This window comes from Aythya fuligula, chromosome 5, assembly GCF_009819795.1.
Source record: "Aythya fuligula isolate bAytFul2 chromosome 5, bAytFul2.pri, whole genome shotgun sequence".
Classification (NCBI taxonomy): Eukaryota; Metazoa; Chordata; class Aves; order Anseriformes; family Anatidae; genus Aythya; species Aythya fuligula.
The window spans coordinates 15,495,218-15,523,197 of record NC_045563.1 but is presented as its reverse complement, the minus strand read 5'-3'; the positions used below and the strand labels follow the sequence as shown (position 1 = coordinate 15,523,197).

Below are 27,980 nucleotides of genomic sequence, written 5' to 3'. Positions count from 1 at the left end.
CCATGCAGGTATTCCTCTGGTAGTCTGGAGATGGATATCCTTTCCTTGTCTAAAGGAAACAAGGAAACTCTGCCTGGTAAAAGACAAAATGAAATGTTTATAGAAATACAAGATAATCCATTATTGCAAATAATTGAAAGGTTAGAAACAATATTTGAAAAATTTAGCTATAAGCAGAGTTATTTAAAACAATAGATTAGTTTCTATTCTTTTAAAAATGAGTGCTGATTTTAAATTCTTCTAATAGAAATCCATGGTCTAATTTTCAAAAGTAAAGGTCTGATTTTAAAATAGTTTTGAACTCAGAACTCCATTGTATGAAATAGAGCTAAGATGAGCAAGGACCTCAGGACTGACCTCTCAAAAAATGAAACAAAGTCATTACCTGAATGGCCTAGCGCTACTCTATGTAGTGAAACGTAGTGTAAATAGAGTTTGGGATTCTGGAACTCTGTTAACTATGCAAACCATACAGTTTTCTTTTTTCTTTTTTTTCTTTTTTTTTTTTTTTTTTTCCTTATGATTTGTGTATATATTTTATCACATAAATGACCCAAAGAGAAAGATCTGAGAGGGTGTTTTTTTGGTTTGGGACTATTTTGATTCTTTTTTTTTTTTTTTTTTTTTTTTTTTTTAAACTAAACTTTATTAAGCTAAAAGAGACTCTAGTTTTCAAACATAGTTTAATTTGTAAGTGGAGCATTCCAAATCAACACTGACATGTATGAAATGAGTACCTTTATCAGTATATGTGTTCGTATATGTGTTCATTTTTCTGTGTTTCATGTTCACTCTGCAATTAAAGCTATACATGTATATGTCTTGTTGATATACTTATCTTAAGTTTTATTCTGCAGAAATTTAGTTCTAAGATCATTTTCCCATTAAAAATCAAACTCCCATGATCAGTCTTTTAACAGTGTGTAGTTCTTTAGATAGTTTCTACCCTTGAGAAAGCAACTACTTCAGCTAAGTAAGAATTGCAGGAATTGTAATGAATATTTTTAGGTAGAAAAGACAGTAGAGTCACAGAAAAAGACCACTCCATATAGTTTTGGAGTGATGTGATACTGTGTTTTATCTTCCTCAACATAAATCTCAGATCAAAGACATACTATGCATAGTATTACACCAATTAGTAGCTAACGGGTGAAGGAAGTCAGGAAAAATAAAAGATGGAACAGAGAAGGATTAGCAGAAAAGTAAAAGAGTGTTTATTTGAATACCTGAATCTTCCAGCCCACACAGTCTTAAACTGTCTGACTAAGTACATCATGGCATTCACTTGTTAACTTGACTTTTTTCCATGAGGATTAGTTTCGTGTGCTCCAAGAACTCTCTCTTTTTGAGCTGGAATTTTGTAGCTTGAAAAGCAAATAAATGTCTGGTCATTCAGGAAACCTCATGATGCAATAGCTCTAAACACAATAACTACTTTGAACTACATGGAGATCCATAGTATGGAAGGCCAAAGAGAGCAAAACCTGCCATGACCTCAACAAAGCTAGAATCATCTGCTTTGTGTCAATACAAGGGTATAAAGCAACAAACTAAGAGCCAGGTTCAGGCTCTACAGTTAGACAGGCAATCCCTACATACAGACAAAAGGATCAGCTATAACTCCCTCCTGATGCAGGAGTGAGAGAGACACACCCAACATCAATGACTGGAGAGAGATTTACTTAAGTGAGGCATGCAGGGCCAGTACAGCAGGATAAATGCAACAGCACAGTACGCATCCCGACAGACAAAACTCCATAGTTATTTGAAGAAGTTCCTATTAAACTCTTGCCTCATTCTCAGTACCACCCTGAAGGAAGGAATGTGTTTATGGCACAAGTTAACAGGCCTGCCCACACACTTGTCATGGGTGAAGGCACAGCCCAAGGAAAATGAAAAGAGGTCAAGCCACAAGATAATGCCTGTAATAGAAACAAATGGTAAAAATAAATGCCACTATCAACTTCAAATGAGATAAAGCAATGTAAGGCACCAACATCAGGCCCAAAGACATCATCTGACGCAGTAAATGACCGTAGCTTGCCTGTTGATAATACAGTAACAGAAAAGTAGTCTGTATGTTCCTTAATAAAGGAATTCGTGGTTCCCATAAGTGATAACTCCAAACCAACAAGACTGTGGTGAAAACTGATGTATGCCTGGAGAGACAAGGGTACTACTCCAAAAGCAGAGAAAACAAAACTGTCCAGGTCAGCTTGAACAAAAAAACTGCTGGGGAAACCTGCTTCCTCTTCCTGTATGCTCCTATCTCCATTTGCTTTTATAGCATGGTCTTCTGTGATCCCCATCAAATTCTTCCTCATCACTTCCCATTTATCACATGTAACTTCTCACTCTCTTTCCAATTATTTCCTCACATGAGCTTGCTTTGGTCACTCCCATTATAAAAACATCCCACTTAAAGCCAGCTTGTTTCATCACTATCACTTCATATTTTTTGTTTGTTTGTTTTGAAGCTTTTAGAGCAAAACATTTATTGGTTCTACTTGGTGGTTTCTCTCCTTGTGTCACTCCTTCCTTCTGCAACTGAAGTTGTTTTTACCAGAAAATTTAATAATACTTCTGTAGTCAAGAAGTACATCAGTAACCTGTGATTTGTGGGAAGGGGGTGGGGGGAATCTGTGTACCTTATACTTGATGCTATAAAGTTGTTATGAAACTCTTGAATCATGGAAGGCCTCATTAAATAGGGAATCCACCATTTGTTTACAAAGGCTGTATCACATCCCTCCCAGACAAAGCACAATAATGGGTTGTTATAACATTAATGATAACCTATTCAAAGAACCCTAGGACAATTAGTTGGATGAAGTCTAACGAAATCAGCTGAATAACTACCCTGCATGAAATACAGAGTGGAAAATCCCCAGGAGGAGAACAAAAGAAATCAGGCCTTCAAGGAAGGAAATCAGACTTAGAGGCTGGATAGATTGACATTAGTAATGAACAGGGAACTTGACAGGGGTGGTGGGTTCCATGTAGCTGCAGAAACTTAGCTAAGTCAGAACAGCTTGAGAGCAAAAGATAATCTTCTCTTTGGACTTCTCTGAGTTCCCCCGGTTCTCTTCCTACCTCCTTGAACACTCCTTCACTATGTCCCTCAAAGACATCCTACAACAAAATCTAGCTTCACATCTGCTTTTGGCTATTTACTAAATTGATGTTTGTAGTCACAAACACTAGATCTTTGGCTTAACAAATTCCTGAGGAATCTAGTCGATGCATTACAGTTCACTAGCCTGTCCCAAAGGTACATGCCTTTAAAATTATTCTATTACGTAAGGATAAGGATACCATTTTACAGATTCCTACTGGCAGTACAAGTATTTATGTTTGCAGTTTTGCTCCAAACAAGAGACAGAAAAGATAAAAGTGTTTCACTAAGCTTTTACACATCATTGTTTTGCTTATCAGGAGACACCCAAAGGTTATAAATCCTAAGAAAAACTAACTAAACAAAGTGACTCCTCTCCTAATTCTCCTTGTCTTTCAGAAACTCCAGAAAGTCCAACTGTGCTCACCAAAGCTCTTTTATCCTGTAGTGAACACCTGAGCACTTCTTGTAAAAAAAAAAAAAAAAAAAAAAAAAAAAAAAAAAAAAAAAAAGAGAGAGAGAGAGGGAGAGAAAGAAAACAGCTCCATTTGTTTTCAGGAATTCTTTTTTTCAACCTATCCTTGAATTTGCTTTCTCATAAGAATATACAGCTGACCATTTGTAAGATCAAAGGCAACTAACTACTCTTTCTCTTACTATGATCTATGATTAGCATTGGCTCTTTAGAGATACAACATAAGAATGAGGTCAAATAAATGCTAACACTTCCTGGTTTATCCTCCCACCTTGTGGCAATCAGTATTTTAAGGATTTCCTGAGTCAGGGGTTGCCACCAGAGTTGACTAGTCCTTGGCAGAAGAAAAGCATCTGAATTTTTTCAAAGAATTTCTGAACCCATTTACACTTCTGGCTTCCTGTCGCAAGAAAGTTCACAATTTAATTCCATGTTGTCTGAGGAACTATTTCCTTTTGATTGTAAACCTGGCACCTAGTAATTTAATTGTGTTACCTTTAGTTCTTGTAGTAGAGAAAATACAAAGGAAAAGATATTCTGAGAAATTTGAGTGGAAGAAATGGGATGGCTCCCAGATTACACTCCTGCTTATCCTCCCAGCTATTTGAACCTTCCCCTTCCTTCATTGCGTAAGTTTCTGCATGAAAGACCTGAACCATGAAAGACCTTACCTAGACCTCTTAACTGACAATAGCTTAAAGAAAATGAATGTCTTTACTGAGAGACTGTCACATACATTTTAGAAGTTCAAATACAGTACGTCAACCAGATGTATTAATTTGTGAAACATGATTCACTTTTAAATAAACCACACTGCTTCTTCCACAAAGCATCCCAATTATTTATATGTCAGCTAATTTTATCCTGTCTTATAGTTTCTAATAACTTGCTTGGTATAAAATTTATACTTGATAGTGCTCACTTTCCTGCATCCTCCCAGAAATCTACACAAAACCCTTTAAAGATTAGGATTGTATTTGGATGAAGGTGTGGTGATATTCCCACTCATTTTCCCCATTTGTTCCACATTTTCCAAATGACTCAGTGTTCTAAAATCTTTCCTACAGCATTTTTAAGTAAATTTGTTGTCAGGAAAGCTGGTCTCTGAAACTAATTCAGTGGATTTTAATAAAGCGTGTTAATATTAACTCTGTCTAACCATCCTCTGTTACTGTGTTTGTGCCATCACTCCTAAGAACCTGAGCCCCATAAGAATTCAGAGAAAAGACAGGAAGATCTTGATCACCACTTAGCTAAAAATAAACCTTTTAATCTCAGTTATGAATTCAGGGAGTTCATGATATAAAGGAAACACTTTATCTTGAGGAACTTGTCTGTGACCTAATACTATCACCCTTCCAATTTCTAATACGGATTTTATAGAGTAACGGCTTTAATTTTCCTTCTCTTCTGTGCCTTTTCATGGGATATTTCATTCACAAATAATAGTAGATACACTACTACTGAATGTGAGATCTGCCCTTTTCAGCCAATTTGGAATCTAACCTTGTCTCTCTGACTTATTGTCTAGACTCCACATCAAGCTCAGAGCAACAAAAATAACTAAATACTCTAGAATGTTTCTCAAAAGAAATTTCTATTACTGCCTACCATGAAAATACCAGGGCAGGGACAGCTATAGTCTTAAATGTCTGTGCAGCCATGAAGACAAGACTCTACTGGGAGAGATGGAAGCACACACCATGCAAGCTAAAACTACTGTGGAGATTAAAATTGCCCTAGTCCTTTGTCCCAGGAAATATGTGCCTGGGCACCATTAGAATCTAATTCTTGTTTGCTAGTAAGACTTATAATCCGCTTCTTTTCCTCTGATCTCCCTAGGACTTTCACAAGCAGTGCACTTTAAGTCCTGGAGATCACTCTCTCTCTCTTTTTTTTTTTTTTTTTAGCATAACATTGCCTTTGTTGTCCATGCACACAGGTAATTTTACTCAGGTATACCACCAACTTCGTTTCTCTGTTCCTTAGAAATGCAATCCCATAAGATTCTTTTTTTTTTTTTTTCCAGAGAGTAACACCATTCTTCTCTATGCATCTCTTCACTCTCTTTCTTTTAATTATACCAAATATAAAATGATTGTCTTCTCTTTAAGAGCCTTTCACAGTCTTTCTGCTCCCAAAATCTGTTGTTCAGTGTCAAGAGAACAAATTCTGCCCCTGACAAGCCCTTGTGCCCCTCCCCGTCACTCCCACATTAAATTTTCAAACAAGCACTTTCATATAATCTCCCATCTTGACACTAATGTTTTGAGGGAGTTCCCTATAATTATCAAACACAACAAACATTTAGGCATTCTTCTTTAAATCTTCTTTATGCATTCCTTTGTTACAGTGTTTCTAAGGTAGTGTTGTAAAAGTGATTACACTGTTCATACTGTTATGATTTTGAGTGAAAACTCTAAATCATACTAGGCAGTAGGATCTCATTGCTGCCACTGCTACTCATCATCATACATTCACCTTTCCTCTCTTGTCTGAATAACATGAACATTCTTGTATGTATGCATTTGTGATTAGCAAAGTCAAAACCACAATAGTTATGAGATACTACTACATATAATGCACTAGAAGCAACTGATTTGTGTAAGTACACTAAACATATATGGCACAAGAACCCTGACTGATTCACTGCAGATAGAAAGGGAAATTAACTGATACCAATATTGCTAGATGGCATCTTTAAACACTCGAAAGCAGCAACAACATTCAGATGAGCAAGCATCTTTGTGATTCATTCCTACCTGTCTGTTGATAAAGAATATTACAGGTAGCTGTTGTGATTACCACCTTCTTCAACAAACATCTGTAAGAATTCCGTCCTCATCGAGGTGTGACAGCAAGCGCAGGACAGCCAAAGGACACAGGAACCTGACAAGTTCTTATACTGCTGCAGCAGATCACCAAGACAACCCTGAGTCTTGTGCACTCTCTTCTCCACTGTGGTCTGCTAATTATTTTGTTATTTGCTATGTTATAATCTTACTGTTTTTCACATTGTGAATGTTAATGCAATCTCACTGTAATCCTTTTTCAACACAATACTCTTTGCTCAGTTAGACCCTCTCTACAGCCCCATTTTTTATTATGTTATCCAAGTAAACTGGGAGAAGGAGAAGGAAGCACACATGGAAAAGCTTCTTCAAAACATCACATGGAGCTTCATCTTTTATTATTATTATTTATTTATTTATTTATTTTAATTCATTGTGGCACATGCCTTAAATTGGACTACAAATTTATTGGGTCAGATAATTTGCACTTCAGTCAAGTGCTCTGTGCATCTTGCTATTCTATGGGAATGGTAAACATCAATCACCATGATAACATAAATAAATGAAAATTAAATGATGCTGCAGGTGCTATGCGCTCAGAAAGTAACAGTCAGCATTTATGTGGTTTATCCCCTCCCTTTCCCCCACCTTCCACCTGAAAATACGTTAGTTAATTAAGGGTGAATGACAATGTCATAATTAGCCTAGCCCAGGGTGCTCTTAACAGTGATGGGGCTACTAACATAATGAAGGCATTCATGATTCCAAGAAGGTACCCATTGTCATCTCACTGTACGGAACTAAAACATTGTGCATGCATAGAATGATCAGAGTTGTGACAGCACCAAGTCTGTACAGAATTGTAACAAACATGGGAAATGAACAGAAGGAGCTTGCAGCTTCACTCAACAGCAGGCAACCACTATACAGGATCTATAGAAACTAGTATCTGAATGCAAGATCTGACCAACAATGCCAGGAAAGTCCCTTCTTTTCCATGTACCTTTTATCTTAGTCAGTTAGATGTAAAACAACCAACAAGATGGTGTGTCTAATCGCTTTTAAGAAAACAGGCTCTTTAGTTACAAAACTGGTTTCATCAAAGCCTCTACTTGAAGTAAATCAGATAGAAGCTAAATGAATCATCTATTTAGGCCATCAAGGCCTCCAGAAGCAATGTTCTCCATGACAAGAATGTGTATGGTCTACTGTTGTCTCCTGAAGAGAGTCAATAGCCAATCATATGTGGGGCATAAAATCTACAAAATAAGGAATACCACAAAAGTTAAGAGAGAAAAAGAGTGATTCAGTCTCTGATTTCTCGCTAACCCAAATGAAACAGCATGTTGTCTTCAGTCATCACTTTATACACTATCCTCATGTTCAGCAATGCATGATTATACAGGGGACAAGGAAGGCCATGCTACTACTATGCTACTACTACAAAAAAAAAAAAAAAAAAAAAAAAAAGATTTATTCTCTAGAGATTTTTGATCAGTGTCACAGAAAAACTACCTAAGGACTGCCCATGCACTGTCAGCTATGTGAAAACTGCCCAGTTACACCAGCTTTCTCCCAGACTATGGTGTGTAAGGCACAAAATCTCCACAACCGACTGGTGAAGGTAGTCATGTGTGCACAAGTTGCTAACATGCCCTATTTCCTAATTCACCCACCACAGGCATATACATGTAAACCTACTGAATTCCAAGGAATAACATTGTGATTAAGAGCAGAGGGCTAAATTCTGTGCTATGCCTTAGACTGCAGGAGTTAAGGAAAGATGACCTGAACCTATTGCAGCTACAGTGATCATCTGGGATGGTTAGGAGTCCTAAGGCTAATTTACCATGGTCTCAGAAAAAACATCAACCAAATGTCTCCCTGTCCTTTGCTTTCCCTGATCTTTCTTTTCTCATCTCCCAGAGAATGGTGAGCTGGAAACTGCAAACAAGCAATGTGTGCCATCTCCATGCTGCTTCTAATATAAAGGCAAAGGCTTTCTGCCACTGGCTTCCAAAAAAAAAAAAAAATAAGCTGTTATGTTTAGTGCTTTACAGATTCATTTGAGAATATGTCATAAATATTGGGGGTGAGGGAAGAATGTGATCTGCTAGAGGAAAGGAGTATATTTCTATGGAGGTTTAAATGCTTCAAGTGCATCACACAATGCTTGTTGGAAAACCTTGCAATTCTCAGCATTCCCTTTGTTGATAATATCATCAAAAGCCATGAAACAAGTCAAGTCTGGTGATAAGAGCTATGCCCATACAGTTATCAAAACACCATATCACTGCTGTCACCATCTGATGTTTATCCTGGGTACACAAAAACATCTTAACCAACCAGACCTCCTGAGCTAAAGCTACCTACCATGCACAAAATTAAGTCAAATAGTTTGCATGCACCTGCTGAAAAAGTATCTATTCAATGTCTCCTGTCTGCCAAAGAAAATGAACTGACCAAATATAAACACCATGCACCACAGATTTATTTGTGCATGAAAACAACCGAAGAGTAATCTATCTGTTGTTTTTAATATATTCTCCTCCCTGTGTGTTGGCTCACTGTTTATCATACTGCTTCACTACTTCTTCACCTGTAGAAGTGGAAGAAAATCAGCTTTCCTGGTGCCAGTCATTTTCCATGGACTGCTGTGTGAAAAAGCTGTGTTGGGAGACAACAGGGAGGAAGATGGTCTGTAAGACAGTTTCAGTGGAAAGACTTGCCTTTTTCCTTGCTCTCAGCTGTTCCTTTCAGTAAGAAAAGGGATCTGGCCACTTTTACAAACTTCCTATCACTTTCTGAAGGTCCTTTTTCTTCCCAAAGGATAAAAGGACATGCAGCTACATCCAACCACTAGCAGGTGAAAGGATGATCATAGAATCATAGAATCATAGAATATCCTGAGTTGGAAGGGACCCTTAAGGATCATCAAGTCCAACTCTTGACACCGCACAGGTCTACCCAAAAGTTCAGGCCATGTGACTAAGTGCACAGTCCAATCTCTTCTTAAATTCAGACAGGCTCGGTGCAGTGACCACTTCCCTGGGGAGCCTGTTCCAGTGTGCAACCACCCTCTCTGTGAAGAACCCCCTCCTGATGTCAAGCCTAAATTTCCCCTGCCTCAGCTTAACCCCGTTCCCGCGGGTCCTGTCACTGGTGTTAATGGAGAAAAGGTCTCCTGCCTCTCAACACCCCCTTACGAGGAAGTTGTAGACTGTGATGAGGTCTCCCCTCAGCCTCCTCTTCTCCAGGCTGAACAGGCCCAGTGACCTCAGCCGTTCTTCATACGTCTTCCTCTCCAGGCCTTTCACCATCTTTGTAGCCCTCCTCTGGACATCCTCCAACAGTTTCATGTCCTTTTTATACTGTGGTGCCCAGAACTGCACACAGTACTCGAGGTGAGGCCGCACCAGCACAGAGTAGAGCGGGACAATCACCTCCCTTGACCTACTAGCGATGCCATGCTTGATGCACCCCAGGACACGGTTGGCCCTCCTGGCTGCCAGGGCACACTGCTGGCTCATATTCAACTTGCTGTCTACCACGACCCCCATATCCCTCTCTTCTAGGCTGCTCTCCAGCGTCTCATCGCCCAGTCTGATACTCAGTTACAGCAGCTCAATCAGCTAGACTACTATGATAAGAAGAAGAGAGCTACATTGGAATCTTCATTAGTTAGAAAGAGGTTCCCTATAACCATTTGATGCATGAACATCAAACAATAAGAAAAGAAGTTGTACTGCAGAAGTCTAGTGAATAAGATGGCCTTAACAAACAGAAGCTCAGCAAGCAGTCCCACAAAAGAGTAGACTTTTAAAGGGACAGTAAGGACAAGAAGTAGGCTCCTCTCTCACCATTCATTCAATACTTGATACGTACTTCTTTGTGAAACCTGTATCTGATCTGGCATGAGAGTTTAGACCACAACACAAGTGCAGAGACAATAATGAAGATGCTGATCATGCACGTGTAGTTTGGTTGCCATTTGGATAACCACACCATCACAATACGAATGAACTAATTAGAGATGGGCATTACACGAGGATTCTTGCATGTTACCAATAAGTCTCTTCAGCCTGCTGCTAGCAGCCTACCGGGAAGGAGTAATTGTTGTCATTTCCAGATAACTGCAAATCTATTATTTTGAATTTTAAGAGAGAAGGGATACATGGGGCACTGCAGAATATCTATGCAGATCTTTTTACTGTAATAATGGTGCCCACAGTGAAAATTATTTTTTGGATGTTCTCCTGTCTTGCAATGAACCCTGGTACACAAACATACCCATATGACCCATTGTTCAGTTTTACTTAAGATTTCATGGTATCTGCCATGCTCTATACTGTACGTATGTGTACATACTCACATACGCATATATGCACAATCTTTGTACTGCACTTCCTATGAGTTCTACTGAGTATTTGTGTGACATTCTCCTTCTTACTCTGTTCTGCAAACCCTTTTGTTGCATACAGCGTAGAAAAGACTCAAGGATATCCTGTTCAACTGGAACCTTTGGGTGGAGCAATACTGTTGGCAGCTGTACCTCCTGTTTTCTCTTCTTCTTTAGGCGTAGTCTCATCACTGGTTATCTACAAGGCTTTATCACTGCTATTCCTAAACTCTGGCATTGCTCATCTATGGATGACTTACATACAAGCTCCTCAGTGTTCTCCTGCAGAACCCTTCTAACCAGAAAGTCAAGCACTGTTTGACCTTACTTCACCACTTCAGGGGCACTAGGAGCTAAGGTATTTATCCCTTGCTCCCTGGATATATGCTCTGGAGCAAGAACAGTGCCAGGGAAGGCCCAGCTCCTGGGATACAGAATTGTGTCTGATAGGCACAATGACAAGCATGCTTGGTTTTGCTACTGATGGACTAAAGCGATCACAAAATTCTAAGAGTGGTTTCTGCACTTGACTTTTCACGTTCCTGCTCTCCAAGATTGCCTTTTACCTTGCTTAAGTTTTCTCCCATATTCCAGGCTTCCTCAACAAATCCCCATGGACTTTTCCTCTTCTAAGAATCACAGCATCACAGAACGGCTGAGGTTGGAAGGGACCTCTGGAGGTCATCTGGTCCAATCCCCAGACTCAGTCAGGGTCATCTTCAACAGCTCCAAAGTATCTGTCTTCTTTACAGCCATCCTTCATATATTTCAGTACATTGATGAGACTTCCTCCTCAGAGCTTAGAAACAAACATATGGAAGATGACAGGTGGACAAAACAAATAAACAAGTAGCAGTACAACATGTCAGCTGTGCTGCTGTTAGTACTAGGCAGAGTATATCAAATGGTTAGTCTTAGCACATAATCCTGGATATATTAGAATACCTAAAAATCATTGTATAATACTTTTTTTATGTGTACTATATGTAACACCTGTGTTAATTTAAAATTATTGCACAATGAGATATATTATTATTCTCTGCTGGTTAAACGTATTGACATTTAAGTATTAGCACATAATATTTATAGACAATCACTACAATATACTACAAAATATGGAAATTTTCTACCTTAATCAATCCACAGATCTTCCAAAACAGACTATGATATAAGAAACAGTTTAAAAATAATAAATAGAAAAGTGGGTTAAAAATAAAATACAATTTAAGATTGGATAGATTACGATTAAGTGACAAATAGACAAAATTATTTATGGAAATTAGACTTCAGTAACAGACCCGGTGTGTACCTAACACTTAACAGCTAATCTACACAGGAGGATCTTGTGTGCTCATACCATGGGAACATTCATAGCACATCTAGCATATGAATAGTTTCACAAAATAAACTGGTGTAGTTTTAAACGTACCAGTACAGCCTTTCAATGCAATGCATCTTGATTAGGCACAATTTTGTAACAGTTTGTATGGATTAAATATATTTTTGTGTTACTGTAAGTAAAATCTGATTTGGAATATGCCAGTTCAAAATTTTACTATCATTTATTTTAAATTATATTTACAAATATTATAGTCCTACAAATACTATCTATAGATTAGGCTTTACTTTTTTTTTTTTTTTTTTCTAAAGTGTTAGAGATCATAAAAATGAACAAACCACATATTTTTTTTTATTATTATTATTATTTGTTGTTGTTGTTGTTGTTGTTGTTTTGTTTTGTTTTTTATTTTGTAATTTCAAGAAAATATTGCAATTGTGAAACCAATTATCTTTCTAAAAAGTCTTCAGATATTTTTTTTTAAAAAAAAGATTGCTAACTTTTAATTTCTTTTCTCCATCCCTATTTTTTTTTTTCATGTGATACAATAAATGAGTTTTGGGATTCATCCTTCCTCTTGCTTTTTTTTTTTTTTTTAGGCTGATGGATTTTGAATACTTTCTTGAGTTGGAAACATACAAATAAAAACTCTAAAACCTTCAGGGAAAGAGAAACTAATTCTGCTCTTCCAGAGGTTTAAAAATATATAATAATTACAAAAAGTTATGTAATGAATGTTATAAAATTAATACTCTCTTACTTCTCTGTATCTCCTCTTGAATCAGAAAAGCTTTTAAATAATTCTTGAATGCTTTAGAATGTTCAGGAAAAAGAAAACAAAAATGAAGAGAGGAATGAAGGGGAAAAAAAAGGAAAAGAAAAGAAGGGAAAGGATGCAAAATAAACTCCCATACTTTTGACAATACTCAACTTACTAAATGACGGAAAGGAAAATATGAAGGAAACAAGATATCAAAACTGAAAAAACACAAACCATTTGGAAAGCACATTTTGTGAAAAAAATCTACACACTTTCCTTTATCAACCATTTTAAGAGAGAACCATCTTCTAAATTTATATTTATCCCCCTAACACACACACACAAACAGTATTTTAACCACACATATCTATAAATAACTCCATATATCCATATATATTACATATATATATACCACATATATCCATAACTAACTTCCTAACAATGTCTCAAAATTTTGTGTCTTATGTCCCCTGGCCTTTCGTACAAGGTGAATGAAGATAACTCTTTTCTAGCCAAGTGTTATAAGTGCATATAAGACTCTCATTTTGATGGGAGATCACAGAAAGAGAAAATGTATGGAAAACAGTACTTGAATGTAACAAGCCCTGTTTCAGTCTGGGTTAAAACAAATGACCACGAACAAACAGGCTTGGGGAGGCTGCTGTCAGAGTATCCTGGGAAGTCATTTACCAAGTTCCAGCTTCCTCTCTTCCCAGGAAGGGCTCTGGTAGAGCTTCTCTGGTTAGTATTAACTAGCTGGCTACTTGGGTATGGAGAATTTCAGACCAGATATTCCATCCTGGATGAAGAAAATGGTGTTTACTCTTTGATGGATATTGAGACAATAACAGCATCAAAATTACTTCACTACAAATCCTGTATCAGTTCTCTGTTAAAAGTACTCAATTTGTAAAAGGACAGAAATCCATCCTATCATGATTAGACAACCCTAAAGTATCTTCACCAAGTTGTCATTTACAACTACAATAAACCTGACCCAAAAACATGCAGACAGCCTTGAGCTACAAATTTAACACTGCTATAAGATATCCTGCTTCTCCAGATTTGCCCTGTGGCAGAAGACTGAATGGCAAGTGTTCAGAGGCATTAAAGTATAGCTGAGACAGCATTACCTTTGCAAGACAAATTCTTTGGTGACTTCTAGAAGTTTTCTAAATGTTACTTGAACTCAAGTTTGTTTGTTTGTTTGTTTTTTAAAATATATGTATATATTTATTTATTTATTTTGACTGAAATGTCAAAGGTGATATCTCCCCAAAGGGTATCTTAGTCCCCTTCTAAAACCACCCTCCAAAGCTGGTTGCCATATCATTTTCTGTGAATGACCAGGGTTGAGTTCATCATCAATGTAAATCCATTTACTCCTTTAAATAAATACCCTTGTATTAACCAGACAGCTAATATCTGAATTAACCTCATGAACATTACACTGCAGAAAAGATGTTGTGAGCACAACATTAGAGACAAAGATGCCATGCGTACCATGGGTTCCCCTTTCATGTGTAAGGTGTGCATGTTTGTAAGTTGTATGTAAAAATGGTTTGAGTGCTCAGAAGCAGATTTGAAAGGAAGTCAGTATCTAGTCTGCATAACCTAGTCTGGATTTTCAGTCTTGTGGAAGGAGAATGAAGCAGTGCTTTCAGATACAGCCAGAAATTTTAAGAGTGATGTTCATACTCCATAGCCAAAGTTAAATGAGTATACATTAGTCTGGAAAACATGAGAGGCAAGATGGAATCTTCCAGACCCTGCACAAGTCCATCCCTGCCTAAACCCCCACTCTTAATTCCTCTTATTCTTCATTTCCATTATTAATCCAGTGCCTCTGGCATTACTGCTTCCTTGGTAACTCCCTCTGCCTCCACTTCCCAGCTGTTCCTTGTACATGAAACTCATTCTAGCTCATGGACAGGGAAAGGCAGACACCCTCTTTTCATCTTAATCCCTTCTAAAATACACACCGCCTTTTACTGAGCCTGCCAATGTAATCAGAAGTGGAGCTACACAACTAATAAAAATAATTACCAAGCTTTGATGATCATCCAGATAGTTTTTTGTCTATTTTCTCTCTTCATTTATATAGTAAGTCTCATACAACTGAATTTCATTTTCTCTGCTTGCTATCAGCACTTAAAAAATAATCTCATTGATAAAAATATCCAAAGCTGTACACAGAAGGGCTTTTCTCATGTGTAAACTCAATCTCACCCATGCAGAATTTCTTGTAGACTCTATGCAATATCACAATAGTAATTAAATCTGAACAAAATTATTTACCTGTAAAGAATCAGAAAGAATCTTTGAAATTTCAAAACATGAAAATACAGGCTATAGTTTGCATAAAAGAAAAGCCATTTTCCCATCCTTAAAATCCTTTCACAAAAACACTGACAAGTGAGGAAGCCTATCTCTGTATATATGTAACTGAGGTTTCCTTGTGCTTTTGGAACAAGCCAGGCAGGATTCCCAGAAGAATCCTTCTGTAGAGTCCTATCACCTCTGCAACACAACCATCTTCTAGTGCCATCTAGCAGCCACCTGAGATACCCACATAAGTGATGACATTTTTTCACCCCACTGTTTTTGTAGCTCCTACAACAACACATCCTGCCCTCTTCTTTCGTTTCAAATCTCTTTTGAATTCAAAGACCAATTCTCAAAAGCTGAGATAAGCCTGAGTGGTCTTCCAAGAGCTATGGAAGATCCATGCTGCTCCAGGTTATTGCTCTCAGCAGCATTCTCATGCTTGTATTATCTCTTTGGGGGATTTTTGAATCACTGTGGGATGAACACAGGTCTTGAACACCTCTCCATTGGCACCTAACCTCCTCCAGGACAGCGTTTCACAACTGATAGACACAAACTGGCTAACAGCTACCTCTAGGACTTCAGAATAAAAGAACTTTCAAGTTAGCACATACCTCAAACCCTACATTCATGTGCTGTTGGCTAACTCCTGCTTTCCCCACTGACTTCATAAAATCACAGAATCATAGAATGGTTTGGTTTGGAAGGGACTTTAAAGATCATTTAATTCCAACCCCCTTCCATGGGCAGGAACACCTCCCACCAGAACAGATTGCTAAAAGCCTGATCCAGCCTAGCCTTCAACACCTCCAGGAATGGGGCACCCACAGCTTCTCCGGACAGCCTGTGCCAGTGCCTCACCACCCTCTGAGTGAATAATTACTTCTATTAGAGTCTAGATTAGAGTCTAACCCAACTCTCCCCTCTTCCAGTTTAAACCCATTCCCCCTTGTCCTATCACTCCACTCCCTGACAAAGAGTCCCTCCCCAGCTTTCCTGTAGCCCCCTTTAGGTACTACAAGGCCACAGTGAGGTCTCCATGGAGCCTTCTCTTCTCCCCAGTACTTAACAACCCCAACTCCTTCAGCTTGTCTTCATAGGAAAGGGGTTCCAGACCCTTGATCATCTTTGTGGCCCTCCTCTTACTTCCATGTCCTTCTTATGCTGGGGGCCCCAGAGCTGAACACAGCACTCCAGGTAGGGTCTCATGAGCACAGAGCAGATGAGGAGAATCACTTCTCTCAATCTGCTGGTCACAATTCTTTTGATGCAGCCCAGGATACGGATGGCTTTCTGGACTGCAAGCACACATTGCTGGCTCATGTTGAATTTCACATCCAAAAACACCCCCAGGTCCTTCCCACCAGGACTTCTTTGGCCAAGGTATAATATATTCATTACATAAAAAGAAGTTAGAGAATAAGAGATAAACATTTTTTTTTTCTGTTATTCAACATCATGTGCCATTTTCCCCAGTAAGAAAACCTCCTTATTTAATAGCTCATAACTGGGTAAATATCTGTCCAAGTTATATTGACTCATTACAGTTCAAAGGAGTTTGTTGTTGTTTTTTTTTTTTTGTAATTTTATTCATGAGGGAAGAAAGTCACTCTTATAATTAACTATTGATTAGCCCTTCAGTTAATAAAATATAAAATTGTTTCCAGATCCTGTGTTGTTGTTCCAAGTCTTTCTCTCTAAAAAGTTTTTTGTTGTTGTTGTTGTTGTTGTTTTTGTTTTTTTAATCATAATATTGATGATCTCTAACAGAAAGCTAGGCTGAACTGGAATTCTTTTTGTGCTGAATAAGCAAATCAAATTAATTTCATAAACCTGGCAAAATAAACTTTCAAATAAAGGCAATTAACATATTGATTTTTTAAATTTCTTACATTCTTTCCTACTGCAAGAAACGGCTTCAGCTAAGTCATAAAGAGGCTGTGGCCTTTTAAAAAAGAATCTACCGTCCTTACAGAACCTGAAGCAAATGTGCTGTGATGCACATCAACAGTGAAGAGACCTGGTAGAAGAAAAGAGAGGGACAGAGACAGAGAGAAAATGGATCATGATTCTCCTGGTTGCCAGCAGGATGGAGGAAACACATGGGAGGACAGGGAGGCTGTCAGCAGATCTGTGACTGCCTTGTTGCTCTGTAATATGGCCCTGTTTTATAAAGCAAGGAGTCAATTTGTCCAGTCACCGGGGCTGGAATTCCCCATGGAAAACATGGCCAAATGGCTGGCAAGGGAGGGGTGGAGGATGAGGCAAGAGTTTTATTGGAATCACTCCTCTACGTCTCAGTGTAGGATGTGCCTTCCACGGAGCCATCCTCCAAGTACCAAATGCCCTGAGCTAAAATCAGCCCAATTAAAACAGTTGGCAATTTAATAGATGAAACACTTTGCAAACTGGTATTTAAATGGCTAGAATGAAAGATTTAGTGTAAGAGTGCATTCTCCCTCAGAAGAAAAAAACTACCCTACCAACAAAATAAGCAAACCAAAATCTGCAACTCTGTTCAGACAAAGTGTTTAGAGAAATGAAAAGGGTTCATACTCATGAAATCAGGACCAGATCCAAACCCACTGACTGCCTTGGCATTTCTGCTTAGGCCTGAATAGGCCAAGATCAAGTAAAAATCCCTGAGTAAGAGTATAGAGCACTGGTGGATAAATTATTTTAACCAAAAAGCCACCAGGGTAACATAATGAAAAATATCAATGTTGCTTTCCTGATCATAATTTTTGCCTGTCATCCAGTCACCATAAATAGAAGAATTTTAATACAATTTTGATTCAGTGTTTGTTCAATGTATTCTTTATACATGTTCTGAGACCAAATCAAGCTGATTTGTGCCATCTACTGGTAAAGAAAGGTTTTCTGAATCCTAAATACATTGTATCTACTACAGAGATACAATTTATTTTAAAACAGTTTATTATTCACCCTACACAAATATTAGTTCATTGCATGCAATTCTACATATGATCTGTCTGATAAAGAAGATCCCATACACATTGTCAGAGGATGATCAGCAGCATTATATAGGACAAATTAATCCATCAGCAGCTTTAATTAGAATGATGATTTTATTGTGATTTTACTGAAAAATCTCAAAGCCACATTTTTTAAACTAAAACTTTCATATAGTAAGCCTGAAAGTTTTGGATGCATGGTAAAACTTATGTCTTAGCTTGCAGTGTCTTTCTGCTTATGAAATATAATCATTTTGTCACATCTGCAGGCATGCTCTTTCACATCTGAGTTACCTGTTTAACGTGGAACCCTTACTCTGTTTACAACAAAGCAAAGGGTGTGCTGCTCTTTTTGTATAAGGCTCTGGTAAGACCTCACACTGAAACATGATGGTCAGACCTGGCTATTCATAGTCAAAAAGACAGAACTCAAACTGTGACCAGCTCGTTCAGGGAAGGGAGTCTCTGGAGAGTGGAGACGCCCTTACAAGAGAAAACCCCAAAGAACTCAGCTTGTACAGTGCAGCAGAATGAATAGATGGGACATGCTATCTCCTGCATCAAGGGGTTGAAGTGAAGAAGAGTTTTTTTTCAGCTTCAGGACAGTGTTGGCAACAGAATAAATGGGCGTCAGCTCACCATGAATATATTTAGGTTGGAAATTAGAAGGCTTCAAACCATCAGAAGAAAGAGGTTCTGTGACAGCCAGCCAAGGGGAGCTGTGGGGGCAAACTAGTTTTAAGATAGATCTTGGTAACTTAATGAAAGGGATTATGAAACATGGACATCTACAACAGTAGGAAACTGAATTTAATGACCCAGGCAACCCTTTCTAGTCCTCTGTTCCCACATTTCCCAGAATGTTCCTCTTTGACTTCAACATGGTGCCCAGTTTCTGACAGGAGCAGATTTAGCTGCCTGTCAGGAGACTCCAAATTAGCAAAGAGTCCTGTCGATCTCCAACCCTCTCATTAGTTGGGATATGATTTGGTAAGAGTGGCCAATTGCCTTTTGTCTCTAAATCCTATGTTGCATTTGTCAGATCTGCCTTCTAAAGCTTTTAAACATAGTTTGCATTCATTTTTATTGTAGGCTGCAGGCAACTGGTACATTAAAAGTGAATTAAGCAAAACCAACCACTTTTAAGTACAATAGCCAAGGGATCAAGTAAGATGTAATTATCTGTTCAACAGATATGTTTAACAAAATCAACATAACACCAAAAAAAAAGGGGGGTGAGGGGTCACTGTAAATATGATTCACAATATAAGTAACTTAGTAAAGAATGGTGATTAAATTATTAAATTTTAAAATTACTTCACATTGCTTTAAAATCATGAGACATTAAAAAGGCTAATACATAACTCAGTATCTGCAGACATTGGTTAGTTACTGTTAAGCACCAATGACATGCTGTTTAAAAATATGGAGCCCCCAAATTTTCAGCTGTAAATTAATACAAACAGCAAACAAAACTTAAAAAGTCCTAAATGTCTCAAACTGAGCTGTAAAGAGCATAAGTCCTTTTTGATAATTCAGTTCTAAAGTAAACATAAAATTAAGGTTATCAGCTGATACTGTTAAAAACAGTCCTCTACCTTTATCTCTCTGGTTGTTGTTTTACCCTTTCCAGCTGTTGCTGAGACAATTTGAGTATAATAAAGTAGCAGTGTAGTGCTCAGGAAGCGATATGGAAGTGTGCATGCTTGTGAGTCAGTGTATAAAGGGCAGAGAAAACACAACATGTGCAACTCCCCAGGCACTGCTGGAATTCTGCACCTCCTGCTGCCTACGATTAAGAACACTGCACAAGGTTTTTATGAGGATCCTCTGAGAACCATTTCATTTTTCTTTCCTGAAGTAGGAAAATGTCAAAGTTCTTGAACTGCTTCATTCAGATGTCCAAGTGAATCATATTTAATTCTAGAAAAGTGGAAATACAAGAAAGCCAGGACCTCATACAACTTCAAATTGCATTTAGCTGATCTTCCCTGTTTTGGAAGGATTTGCTGTTTGGAAATGTTTAGCCTGGTTGGACTCTATTCTACAGCCAGAAAATACTGAAAGAACAATCAATCAGACATCTCAAAAAACATTCCTCTGGCATTCCTCTGGTGTGCCTGGCTGTACTTTCCATACAGAGTTGAATCATTTGGGAAAGAAGAAGAGCTATGTAAAACCAGCTGTAGAGGATGTCCTCTGCCAGTATCTCTGTTATATGGCTATGTAGACTAACTTCTTACCTGACTAGAGTGAGGTCAAGAAATTTCCATTGAGCACAGTGGGAAAAGTACTACAGGCAGAATATTCATCATAACATTTACCTTTTTAACCAAAGGTAAAAAGCCTTCCCCACTGCTGCCCCAGGGCAACAAACGGATTGAACACATTAATGACAGCCTGGTCCTAGCCTCTGGAGAATACCCCTGAGAAAAAAAAAAGTAGTTGTATCTTTCTCTTTTTGATTAATAAATTCCTCCCTCCATTACATGAACTGCAAAAAGCTTCAGTATAGCAGCATTCCTTCCTGCTGGGTTTCTACTTTCAGCCCTTCAGATTCAACAAAAAGGTGCCGTTGGGAAATATAATGAAGGCAACAACCAGGTTGTAAGAGTGCTCCCAAATGGGTTTTCAAAGCGGTTCTGCAACTCTGACTGTTTTCCTCCACTAATGCAGGTGTACAGTATGCCATTACCCTACAGCTGTTGATTATGTATGTTCTCAGGCAAGATCTAAACTTTACACATTAGGATATAACATCATCTAAACATTAAGTAAAAATTTTTACTGTGCATTGTTTCTTCAGATAGCCACTCAACTGACATTATTTTGACTAGCTGAGTGATATCAATCTGAACTTTAGCTTCTCTTGTTGTTTGTTTGGTTGTTTTTTTGTTATCAGACCAACTTCTGTCAAGGGTCTACAGATTCTACAGCTTCCTCCCAAAAATCCTTTAATTAAGAATGACTAAAATCTTTTTTTCCAACTTGTTCCTTTCCCCTTCCAGCCCTCTCTTTGCTCTTAAAAAATAAGCAGTATGGTGTCAAAAAGAGACCGTGCTGCAGTATGGTCACATTTGAATACACATTCATTTGGAACCATTTGCAAGACTGAGCCTAATAAGCCATGTGGCTAAGATTCCAGTCTTTCCAATAACAGCAGAAGTTATGCCACTTCCTTCAAGAGCTTCCAGATTTCAAACATAAGATGTCAGATTCCCAAAATGGAACCATGTGACCTTTCTCACTTGCCTAATCACCGATTCTCCTAAGTTTCCTCCTTCAGAAACTTTCTTTTTCTACTAAACACTCCATAGCATCATTTCTTTTTTTTTTTTTTTTTTCTACTGAAAACTCATTTGGGGATGAGATTCTGGAAAATAATTCACCTATTTCATTGTATTTTTATATTGTTAGTTGTTTTTGTTTGTTTGTTTGTTTGTTTGTTTGTTACATTATTATGCAAACACTTTATGATATCATTCCCAACTTCATTTGATTTTTCTTCCTCAGATAAGATGTTGCTGATCAAGAGTAGTTTTCTTGGTCTTTAATACTACAGTGACCTAGAAGACTGATTGTTCCCTTTGCAAAATGGGTTGTTCCATGGATGTTTGCTTGCATGTAGATCATAAGATTTGCAAAATCAATAAAAGAAACATACATCTGTGATCTTCCTATATAGTACATGTAATAATTTTAACTTAAGCCAGGGTAATTGTTAGTTAATACATATTTAAACCATTAGTTTCACTCCCACACTATGATCACAGTAACAGCAGCTTTCCACTTTGTAGCTTGAGTGCTTTTTTTACTTCCATGGAATTTCAAAAACTGGCAAGTGTGTGGCATTTTTCTTTTTTTTTTTTTTTTGTTGTGAAAGGAACTCAAGAAGTTGCATGGTACAGATAGTTTTGTAATATCTCAGATGGAAACTTTCAATTTCTTTATTCCACTCGTAAATTACTGTTTACTATTAATTCAAATTGTTTTTCACTTCAGATATTAAGACCCTGTAATCTTGGGGTGTGAGTAAAGGAACAAAACCAACTGAGTTATCCCAGTTTAACAACATACCAGTCATCATCTCAGCTATGCTACCTCATGTTGTGCTTCTAGCCCTTTATAAGGAAACACTTGCTAGCTCACTTGCTTGCTAGATACTTGCTTTTGCAGCTCTTTGTATCAAAAATGAAACAAAGCACAGGTTCTGGAAAATCACAAAAGGAGAAGAGAGACTAAAAGGAGAATGTTACAATGATAAAACCACTCCAAACTCCTAGAACTGCACAATTCTGCTGCATCATAAGAAACAAAATTTACACCTCACAAAACTATACTCAATTTGAGTAAAAATACTTTAATGATAATGTGGATATTTTCATTCAGACCAGCAAAAAAAGTGGTGGTAGGGAAGATAAAATGAGAATCCAAAGTCTATGTGGGAACTAACTGCTTGAAATGGAGGGATTGTATTTATTGACAGCATCATGTTAAACAACAACATTTTACACAATAACAGGTCTGAAGTAGTGCATTGATGGATGGAAATGTGACAGATCTGCTTTTTGCCTGCAACATGCCTGAAGCTCACAAAAATCCAATGGAAAACTACTTTTTTCTCCTATATGCATATGAAAAGTCAACAGCAGGAATATATGAGCTGTAAAAATGCTGGGATAGCATTATTTGCCCTCACTCACCTTGAAATCTATATTTAAAAGATGCAGTAATTTCCACCCAAATACCTGATTTTAAAAAATGTTGTTGCTTTTTCCATTTATTTCCTGTTTTCTTATATGTGCACATACAATCTAAGGCCACACATGATCCCTTTTTCCAATATATGGACAAAATTAAAAGAATTTATTCAAAACCGTTTATCAACATCAATACCATTTATTACAATTGACACGTTAAATCTCACAATACTGGATGGGATCTGGGGGAAAAGTCCATTCAGTTTCACCCAAGAAGCTACTTCTACCTTCAGTTAATGGAACTATAACTCAGAGCAAACTTTAGTCAACAGGTTAGCTCTGAGACTATTTGGGGAAACTCCTTTCCTCAGTATTCAAGACCTTCTTATGGTTTGTGGAAGTACTTTTATGTTACGGTTGTTAAAAAAAAAATGACTCAGAAAGTACCTGTTGTGGTGGAAGACACAGCATAGCAGCTTTTTGATGAGTGTTTATCACTATGCTGTGGTCAACAGAGACTGTGAGAGACTGCCAGCCTTATTTCGCGGAAGGGGGGAGGAGGGGGGGGGGACACAACATGATGGAGGGAACACTGTTCTGCTCAGAGATAAACTTTTTTCTGCCCAGTCAGAAAGTCCTGCCTGATACGTATTTTGTGCCTCCATAGCACTTCCATCTTCCCTTATATGTAACTTAGAGTTGTTTCCATTAAGTCACAGAAGTATTTTCAGTTTTAATTTACATATCTGCAGGAGCAGACAGCCATGGGGAGAATGTTTTGTGCAATAACAAATAAAAGCACAGAGCAGAGCAGTGGCTGCCAACTGTAAATGCAAGTTGACAGACTTGTACAAATGAAAGAGCTGGGCAGTTAGCTTTGTGTTTGCATTCCCTATGCCAAGAAGGAAAGGACAAAGTGTCGCCTGAAAAAGGGTATGATACACAACACACATCTTGCTAGACAGGTGCAGTGCCATCAGGCTTAATCTTGTTAACACTGACCAAGACAGGAAGAAAATCTCTTGTTAACTCTGGTTCCACCTTCTCTAGTCATCAATAGCTATGCTAATAGTCATGGGGAACAACTGGCTAGCCATTGTAGAAGTACAAGAAAAGGTGGAGGATCATACTGAGCCCTCAAGACAGTATGCAGAAGCAGCCAGAATCTAGTCCATCATTTTCAGAACTCCTAACCAAGAGAGAAAGGAGCACAGGACATGAATTCTGGAGATCACAAAGTTTTTACACAGTGAAAAGATGGTGTATGAGTAAAAAATATAAGGACAAAGGACAGCATGAATTTCTGGCATGAAAAATTGTTCTTTCAATTGCAAATGGGTCTATATGCATTTAGAGACATATGTGGGGTTTGGAACCAAACAGAAAAATATAAAGCAAATGAACATACGCAGAACTGAAAGGTAGGTCAAATTAAACTTCTTCCATATAAATACATAGATCAGAAGCCCATCAGCAGCCTTCCTGCATTAGAAATCAAGAGGCTACTTAGTAGCTGCCAACAAAATGGTAGGTGGGAGCTTGCCAAAGAGAGCCACGTGCTGTTGCTGGAAAAAATCCTTCATGACTGAGCTTGGCATATATATCTGAGTCTGTATTCAGGGAGCAAGATAGACTAGCTAAACTGCACACTTTTCATTGACCACAATTAGCATGAATACATTTAAAAACAAGAATGTGAATGCAGGCTATCAGAAGCCCTGCATTTCATCTTCATGCACCTGGCTCTGTAATTTAAGCACTATCAGGGTAACATCCAAGCAAATGAACTGAGAGTTATAGAACAAACCAGAACTCGGGCCAACAAGCTATGTGACACAGCAGTGCCAAATCCTCCTTTTTTTGAGAAACATGTTTCAGCTGGGAACTTACAAATAGTGATATGGACACGTAATCATACAGGATCAGAATGGTATCTGGAGAAGATACTGACCGATAAATCAGACTTGGAGCCTCTGGTTTTTGTGGGCTGCCACAGATGCAGGTTTGGCTTCAGAGGTGGGCACACGGTTGTCACCACCCAGGGTTCTACATCTCATTCTTAGTGCAGGGGCTGCCAGAGAACAGATAACAGTGGGAGTTCCAGCCATGGAGAGAGAAATGCTTTTTTATTATATGAGATTGGGATGAGGAGTTAATTTTAGGTACTTGGAAATTTTCTTTCTCAGAGCTATATACATAATCTTCTGAACTATGCAATAATTTGGAACAACCTAGTTTTAAAAGTCTGAAATACCAAGAACATCCCTCAATTTTATTCCTTTGATACTGTTTAAAAGAACTGTCTGCACAGCTGATATGGTTGATATTCCTGTATCAGCTGTATCAGCTTCTCTGTTCACATTCCCTAACACAGATGGAAATAAAAGTAACCAAAATAATTTCCAAAGACACAACACAATAGCTTGAGGCAAAATGACAAAGACTTGAAACCTGTTCCCTGGATAAAGAGGTTTAATTGGAATCACATGAAACAGATATTGTTATAGACTTAAAATCCTTGAGATGCATGTAATGAAACATGGGTCATTTAGATGTAAAAACAGAAGATTGTAGATTAAATCACTGGGGAAAAGAAATTAACCACCTATATGAGGTGCATATACAATAGTTTCAAATGAACTTAACAGGAAAAGTCTTTTTGGCTTGGTCTCACAAGCAAAGCAAATTGAAAATCTAACAGGATGTTCTATTTCTTACACTTGTCAAGATCTCTTCCATTCTGAAAGACTAGAACATGGTAGTTTCTCTGCCTAGACAGAACAACTTCCACTATTACTAAGAAGAAACAGTCACTTCAGGTTCCCATCTCAGGAACATCAATCTCCAAAACCTTTCTCCAAAACAAATTATTCATTCATGACATTCAATAAGCAGTACCTATTTTTCTTGCAAAATGTTCCAGACATGACTTCCAGGTCTCAGCTACCCCCTTCCTGTTGGAAAAAGCTGAAGTCTCTTTTACCTTTTGAAAAGAAATTCCTTCAGAATAGATTACTAGGTTCTGGAAGACTCAAAAGAGTCCTGAATATTCTTTCCTGGTTCTTTTGACTGTACTCAGGTAGAGTGCCAAGTTTTCACTCAGAAGTTGCTAAAGAACAGTCTCACAGAGCAAACGTTCCAGGAACTGCACAAGCATGAGTCCAAGAACATTATAATACTTCCAAATAAAAATTTTGTCATTCATCTTCACTAGTGTTCTCACTTAAAGATGAACATAACAGTCAAGATTCATGGGGTTCCTGGCCTTAAGCTTGGATGTTGTTTTAAAAACTAGCTTCATTTCAGCTGATTTCTCTTATGAGTTATTTTAAATGATTACCATGAAATAAGGTGATAAATGGATACCAGAAATTTAGTTCAATTATATGCCTAATAGTCATCATGCTATACTAAACTTGCTGAAGGTTGGAAAATATATATGAAAATGAGCCCATATTATTCCTCTCAAAATTTCTAGGGCCTTTCTTATTCTAAGTGAGCAGATATTACCAGTAAAATACTTCTGCTTTAATATTTGGTATAAAAGAGGACAGACGTACAATGTTGAAATTTTGTTAAAACCACAAATGGTAGAGGCCAGTTCCAGTACTATAGGCAATTGTTTCTAGTCATCACCATATTGAAGGAAAAATTCACACTGATGACCTCATTCTGAATTAAAATAACCAGATCTATGAAATGCAACTTTGTATTCTGTTAAACATGCTATTCTCATTCGGAGCATTCTAGGTTGACTTAATAGCCTGGCTAAAGAATACACTGTGATGTTTCCCAGACCCGCACCAAGGTGACTTTCTCCCTCCAAGCACTCATATGGCTCAATTGCAAAAACCAAGCAAAGAGGCTTCCCAGCAATGCACTTACACACCTGCTCTGCTGCTACTGATACTGGTAGGACTTAACTTTCTGTTTACACTTTTTCTTTTGGACTAATCTGGAAAGAAGAATTAAAAGAGGCACAGAAATGGAATGTAGAGGGGAGGAAAAAAAAAAAAAAAAAAAAAAAAAAAAAAAAAAAAAACCTTTAAATTAATTATTATAGATCTTTAAATCCTTAAAAAGCAAATCTTTAAAAAGTTGTGGTAACAATTTCATTTTTCATCTTTAAAGCATCTCATAGCATTGACATTTTTCAGTCACTGAAACATCGGATATAGCAGAAAAAATATATTACTAATATTTAACATAATGTAGAAGAGAATTGAAAGTGACTTGACTGAGTAACTACGTTGCTTTGCCAGAGCTATGACTAGAATTCAGGAGCTTCCATTACCTGATGTAGTAGCTGTTATTCAGACTCCTGAGTTTTGGTGCTAGCTTGCAGTACAGAAAACAAAGTAATAGGGCAATATAGTATACATAATCTGGGATAAATTTTCTCTCTAGACCAAGCAACAAATCCTGCCTGGCATAATAGAAAAACGGGCTTCCACTTAATGAGTGATAATTTGAGACAATTTCTCACAAAAGCTGTTTCATTTTCACCTGAAAACAAAAACAAAAAACACGACCAACTAACCAAACAACCACAACCAACAACAACAAAAAAACAACCAGTGTTAATCCAGACAATAAACTTTATTAAACAGAAATAATGAGGGGGAAAGTGTAAGGAAGTAAGATTCAAAACAAGAGAGACTTAATTCCATGTAGCAGTATGATCATGGAAAGAGATATAACTATCTGACAAAAATGAGTTAGCAAGATTATTTACAAATTGCAGGATTAATATTATAAAAATATTCTAAAACATTCAGAAGAAATCTACAATTATATCACCCACACAGAAATAAAATTCAAACAGAATTTTTGTCACTTACCAAGCGTGTTACGTAAAATGCTAAGCACACTATAGACATAAATTCACAACTACCTTAAATTGATCTACCTGCAGGCTACTGCAAAAGGGTCAGTCCCACCCTTTTTTGCAGGTCCTATTGCAAGTCCTTGCTTTTTTCAGCTTTAGCAATGTTTCAATTTCATTGCACACCAGATCATCTCACTGATTGGATTTGAAACACTTCTCAATTTCCAGTTAACTTCCAGCCTGATGAGCAACTTCTTCCACAGCCTCAC

The 27,980-nt window shown here is 37.7% G+C and overlaps 1 long non-coding RNA gene across 1 annotated transcript; it reads right to left on the bottom strand.

The window, feature by feature from the left end:
• Positions 1 to 13: 13 nt before the first annotated feature.
• On the bottom strand, positions 14 to 27,980 carry LOC116490399. Its single transcript, XR_004253364.1, has 3 exons — positions 27,725 to 27,980; positions 11,348 to 11,580; positions 14 to 73 (listed from the first exon to the last, which is right to left on the bottom strand). It is a non-coding gene; the product is annotated as an uncharacterized LOC116490399 (long non-coding RNA).